Raw genomic sequence first — 6,589 nt, 5'->3', positions numbered from 1 at the left:
TTACGCGTTGTAGCATGAATGGGAAACTTCGAATCCCTATATCTCAGCAACGGATTAAGATATCGAGACGAAACAAAAACTGATTTCAACTGCGTTATTTTCTTTATATATTCTGGGAGGTTTTGGTGATTACATTTTTCGTTCTCTTTTTGCAGCTGTTTTGTAACTGTTGGATGTAAATACATTTTATGTGGAGGACAGAGAGAGATATTATGTGGTATGTATGTAATAATTGAATGTAGAATGGTAGATTTATGGCGATATGCGTGTTTCGATTGATGAAAGAATTTATTGTTTATTTATTTTATTGTTAGTATATTTATTCTTTATTTATTTTATTATTATTATATTTATTTGTTATTTAAGAGATAATAATAATCTAATATATAAGATGCATTAATTAAATAGTAATGTTATATTAATTATTAAATGTTATAGTTTAGTATATCTTTTACATCTTTTTTTAGTTTAGCATATTTTTTACATCTTTTTAGTACATGTTATAGTTTATTATATCTTTTTCTTCTTTTCTCTCGACAGAAAATCGCTGTTTTCAATGTTCTCGAATGTTAGTCTATGTTCGCCACCAACAGGGTGGTACGAAAACAATTCTCCCGCCTAATTCTCCTTCCAACTTCTGTGGAAGAACTTCCTATGCGATTTCGGTTAATTATTACCCCCATTATAACGCACAGATCTGCTAGGTAACCTCACCAATGATTCTACCAGCAAACGCTGAACAAATCTGTTTACTTCTCTCCCTCTTGGTTTCGCAGATTCATGATTTCCATAAATTTTGTTGAGCCAGCAGAGTTCAAAATTGGCCAGTCTCTATCGTTCTTCTCCATGAAATGTACATATAGAACAATTAAATATATAATAAATAAATTAAATATATACTAAATAAATAAATATATATATATTTAATAAATATAAATAAATATATATATATATGTAATAGAACGAGAATTGTTTTGAAACTTTAAAAAATATAAATGGAATAATTTTTTCAATTTCACTTACTTGAATGTTCGCGTGAGTTCACAGAAAATGAATTTTTTATGAAAGCAATTGAACCTTTTTTTTACATTTAATGAGATCTTAATTTTTGCTTATTATTAACTTTTCTATATTTCGATATTTTAATTTTGCTTATTATTAGCTTTTCTAAACTTCCATATTTTAATTTTGCTTATTATTAGCTTTTCTATACTTCGATATTTTAATTTTGCTCAATATTAGCTTTTCTACATTTTGTTTACGTCTTTTTGAGGTACCTTTGGTTAAGCTGAGTTAAATAACTACTCTTTCGCACGGTAAAATACTTTTATGCATGAAAATGATTAATGCAACAGAGTTTCGTTATTTAAAGGGGGAACGACTGCATCAAAACTTCTGGTTAGGTAAATATCGTCTGGCTTTATCAGCTGATGGAACTAGTTTCACGTAGAATAAATTAGCAAGCGTATATAAAATACTCATATTAGATTCTATGTAGTATAATGTACAAGTGGATCGATCAAGTTGCATCACTGCATCACTGTTTAGTCGCAAATTAGCAGATTTATTGTGCATTATCAGTGAAATGTTTGTAATCGATTTTTCATTATCGATTTTTTAACGCATTTTGATGCTAGATACTGGTTACACAAGATAAACAAAAATAGTACTTGAAATATACTTCTTATTTATATATGTATACTATATTGCAATAAAAAATGAACAATCTTACATTTGGAATTGTTTGTTACGCCGTATAAAAGTTCGTTTATGTAGTAAATTAATAAGAATGCTGTATTGTTTGATAGAACAAACAACGAAATTCTGTCATTAATATATGTTAGAGAGTGCGACAGCTAATTTGATGACAGAGGCAAAAGTAAAGGATATTTTTGAGAAGAAGAATTTTAGACGTACCATCTGCATAGCAGTCTTAGATTTTTCATTTTTACGTTTGTACGTTTACTAATTTTATAAGTTTAGTCATTTCTTAATTCTCAATAACAATTACTCTGTCGTAAAAAGAGATGTTCAGTGAACTTCTGGTCGCCAAATATTTGGGACCAACAAGCATATAAAAAAAGATATTGAGACTAGACAGTTGGATTGTTTATTTTGAAAGTGGTGTAAGTCCATTCGCAGCCTGGAAATTGTCAATTATTTTAGTTAAATTCGCCTAAAAGAAATTTATATAATCAAATTACATATTGATAAATTAGTATAAACATTCCCAGACTTCACATAATTAACCTATATTATTTAATTGTCAGATCTGCTAACATTCAATTTTCTAGAAACAAAAGAAAACGAACTTGCACCATTCTCAAAATAAACGGTCCACTTTCAAAATAAATGATCTTGAAACCAAAAAAAAACCAAGAAAAAGGAGCAGAGTATCCAATTCGTACCTAAAATCCACGCTAAGTCCACACTAATGCAAGAACGCGAGAAAGAAACGTTCAAAATAAACGGTCCAGTTCTTGATCAATATATGTCAAACAAAATACTATTTTGAATAAAAAAAAAAACGCAGAAAAAAGAACAGAGTATCCAATTCGTACCTAAAATCCACGCTAAGTCCACACCAACGCGAGAACGCGAGAAAGAAACGCTCCACTTTGGTCCAGTCGGTTAATTTAAATAGTGCGCGCAGTCGCGCAGCCGGAAGCCGTTCGAAAAGTTGGCCGGAGGCTCGAGCGAATCCCAGAGGCAGGCTAACGCTAGTAATTAATTCAACCGGAGAATCTGCGTGAAATTTAAACGCACCTGCTCTATTGATTTTCCAATTCAACGGCAATTTCGCAGGGGGCACCACCCTAGCTTGTCCCGCGGGTCCTCACGCAGGCGTGGGTACCAGCAGCTCTCTTCGAACATCCGATTCGTTATACGAGCCACCATATCGGACGCAGAAAAAAAAAGAAAAGCAAAAAAAAGAGAACTCGAGAGTTGTTTGCAGGCAACGAATATGGCAGGACTGTTGTTTGCTGAGAACTCGAGCGAAAACGTAACTTTTAGAGGCAGAACCGGATATGCAGTGCTGCTTTCCTCGCGCTGAGGAACACAATAAGCAACAAGAGCAATCTGAGACGCGATAGCCAATTACTAGAGACCTGGTCAGAATACTGCGATTAAGCAGACGGAGAACAGGAACGGACGGAGTGAAGTTCGTCGACTCCAGGGATTGGTAACACCAATTACGTGTCAGAGTTAGAGCAACATCTAACTCCACTGTCAGCTTCGCTGGCTTCGAGGAACAAGTATCCTTCAGACGTAAACGAGGTTCTTCCACGAGTAATTTCACTGTATAAGTTCCAGCTGGGGTGTACAGTGTCCATGCGAATCGAGAGTCCCAAAAGTGGTCTACGTGAGTCCCCAAGCGTGCCAAAGTTCGGTATCTGCCGATGTGCCGATCGATATTCGACAGAGAACTGAAAACTGAAGTTAGAAACTTTGGAGAGAGAGAGTATCGTTGGAGCATTTCGACCAGCACCAGTGTTTGATCCAGCAACAGTTGCTGCAAAGAGGAGCAACAGTAATTAGAGATTGAAAAGCAGCTGTAAGAAGAATCGAAGAAGAGGCAGGAGCAATGGAGACGATCGTTGGAGCAGCTGAAGAAAGAAGTGAGGTTAGAAATTTTAGAGAAAGTATCGTTGAAGCATTTCGACGAGCACCAGTATCTGATGCAGTAACAATTATTGCACAAAGAAGCAATAGCAATTAGAAATTGAAAAACAGTTTTAAGAAGAACTAAAGAAAGGACTGGAGGAATCGAGACGATCGTTGGAGCAGCTGAAGAAATAAGCAAGGCTAGAAATTTTAAAGAAAACCAATATCTGATCCAGCAACAGTTGTTGCAAAGAGAAGCAAGAGCAATTAGGAATTGAAAAACAGCTGTAAGAAGAATCGAAGAACAAAACTGGAGGAATCGAGAGGATCGTTAGTGCAGCTGAAGAAGCGAGGTTGAGAATAGGCGAAAAATCGCCTAGTTGGAACAATTGGCCAGAATCACGGATGAGCAATCTCCCTACGCGATTCAGCTGGGATACTGGATCCTGAAGGTTACCACGGACCGCAGTGATTACCGAGTACGGAGCGGTCTTGGCGAACAGCCAAAGGTTCAACAGTCTCAGGTAGTTCTCGTTTAAGTGGAAAGCCGGCGGCTTTATAAAATATTTGGCTACCCCGTGGAACTTCTGGCAAGGAACGGTAAACGTTACCCAGGTTTTACTTATGAGATTGCGTGGGGCTGGGTATTGTTTGGACAGTGCTGGTGCCGGTACCGGAAATGCGCAGCGATCTATACTTTACGGAACAGTGGGGATTAAACGGTGACTTGTCATCGTTTTATTTTGAAAATTGTTTGCAAAGAAATTTTTAGAAAAAATATTACTATATTCTAAGTAAATACTACTCTATTCTATATAATGTTATTATTCTATATATTACTATATTCTAAGTAAATACTACCCTATTCTATATAGTATTCTATATTCTACTCTATTCCACTATATTCTATATGGCTTAATTTTGAAAATTGTCTGCAAAGAAATTTTCAGAAAAAATACTACTATATTCTAAGTAAATACTACTCTATTCTACAAAAATACAAGTACGTCTCCAAAATGAATTACAACGTACCTTCATCTTGACCACTGATGCATAAAAATGAAGAATCAGTGACAGAGAATGGAGTCTCACCTACGATCAAAAGATCGAATTGTTTCGTGCCAAGATTCGAGAACTGATTCCAGAGTCAATACAAAAGTCAGGCTTAATCGAAACTAAATACCTCCAGACTGAAGAACGTGTTTTCTTTGTCAGCTGTGAAGACGACCAATGGTGAAACGTAGACTGTCTGTTCAAAGGGAGAGTTCAACTGTGGCGCACCACGAAAGGAAGGAAACCAAGGCCACTGAAATGGCCGCGGAAGAAACAAGTTTCTGTTCCTCCTTAATGATAGCGGCTACCAAAGTAGTTGCCAACGAGAACTCCATTGAAAGGGAGGAAACCTCCTCCAAGGACGTCCCAGTTGGATCGAGCATTAACGAAGAAGGAGAAAATCAAAATAAGAGTCCAGTTTTCACGTTGAAACTGAAAAGCTCGAAGAACTAGTTCCCATAGCGCTACAAAAATGGTGAACGAAAGTTAGATAAAGGAAACCAGTGACACAAATAACTATACTACGATTAACCCTTTCGCGACAGTTGCTGTTTATATACAACAGTCACTTGGTGCATCACAGCAGCAGACACTGTATATATATGGCAGCCACTTTTTGGTATGCAATGGCTAATGCTGTCTAGATAGGACTGTCACTTGTTGATTTGCAGAGGCTGTCGCCATCTAGATACGACAGTCATTTGGTTCACAGAGGCTGTAGTCAACAATATACGGTACAGAGCATCATCGTGAAAAGTGGTAAAGTATGGTCAGTCGCACAGGTACAGGTGCGTCATCACCAAAGGGTTAAGAACGAAGTAACGACGACAAAGCGCAGAAAGCAGAGCGATATAAAGAGGAAAACAGTTAGTACCTTTGTTGTTAGTTTGGTAGACGAAGGAATTGTTCGCCAAAAAGTCGCAACGATGACGCAGAGCAATGTAAAGAAGAAAACAGTTAGTACCTTTGTCGTTAGATCAGTAGAAGAAGGAATTGTTCGCCAAAAAGTCGCAACGATGACGCAGAGCGATGCAAACAGCAAAACAGTTAGCACCTTTGTCGTTAGATCTGTAGACGAAGGAATTGTTCGCGAAAGGGTTAAGCACGAAGTAACGACGACGCAAACCAATATAAAGAGAAAAACAGTTAGTACCTTTGTTATTAGATCGGTAGACGAAGGAATTGTTCGCGAAAGAGTCGCAAAGTATGGTGGATCTGACCAAGTTCCGCGTCTGCTCTCTACGACAAGCCTGGAATGTTCAACGCGGTCTACGCTGAGAGCAGAGTGGTCTCGTCGCACTTCAAGATACCCACTTTGCCTGTCGAAGCATTCTTCCAAGAATTCTCGAAGAGAAGCTAAAGGGGTACCGCGAGTCGCTACGTTGGATCGTTTCAAGAGATTTCCGTGGCGAGATTTTCATCCCGAGAGTGCTCTTTCGTCGATTCATGGAGGATGTTCGAGCCTTTTATAGCGGTTCTTTGTTTTCCAGCGAGAAAATTCTTCGGACGAAAGACTATTGAATTTTTTTTCTTTTTTTTACTTTGCTCCTTTCGCTTTTTTCACGCTGTCCAATTAGCACCGTTCACGGTTACACCGTCTCCTGTAAATAATTAAATTTCACTACCAAAAGTGGTGAGTCTACAAGGATGAATTGTTATTTAATTACGAATAGAAACAATGATTTTTCTGTGGATTAAAATACTGACAGAGTTCCAGGAAAACTGATGGGATTATTTTGTGGGATATATTGCTGAATTAATTTTTATTAAGGTGTCCTGTGATGACATTCGTAGTTTCATGAGAAAGTGTGCCAAAAAACGATTAATTCAAATTATCCTCACTTCCATTCTAGATGCATCTGCGCAAATAAATTGTTTATTTAAAACCACGCGACCATTTGATCTTTGGATGGCGTGGTGAAGCATCAGT

This window comes from Xylocopa sonorina, chromosome 15 (genome assembly GCF_050948175.1).
Source record: "Xylocopa sonorina isolate GNS202 chromosome 15, iyXylSono1_principal, whole genome shotgun sequence".
Taxonomy (NCBI): Eukaryota; Metazoa; Arthropoda; class Insecta; order Hymenoptera; family Apidae; genus Xylocopa; species Xylocopa sonorina.
Note: the sequence above shows the minus strand (reverse complement) of the source record.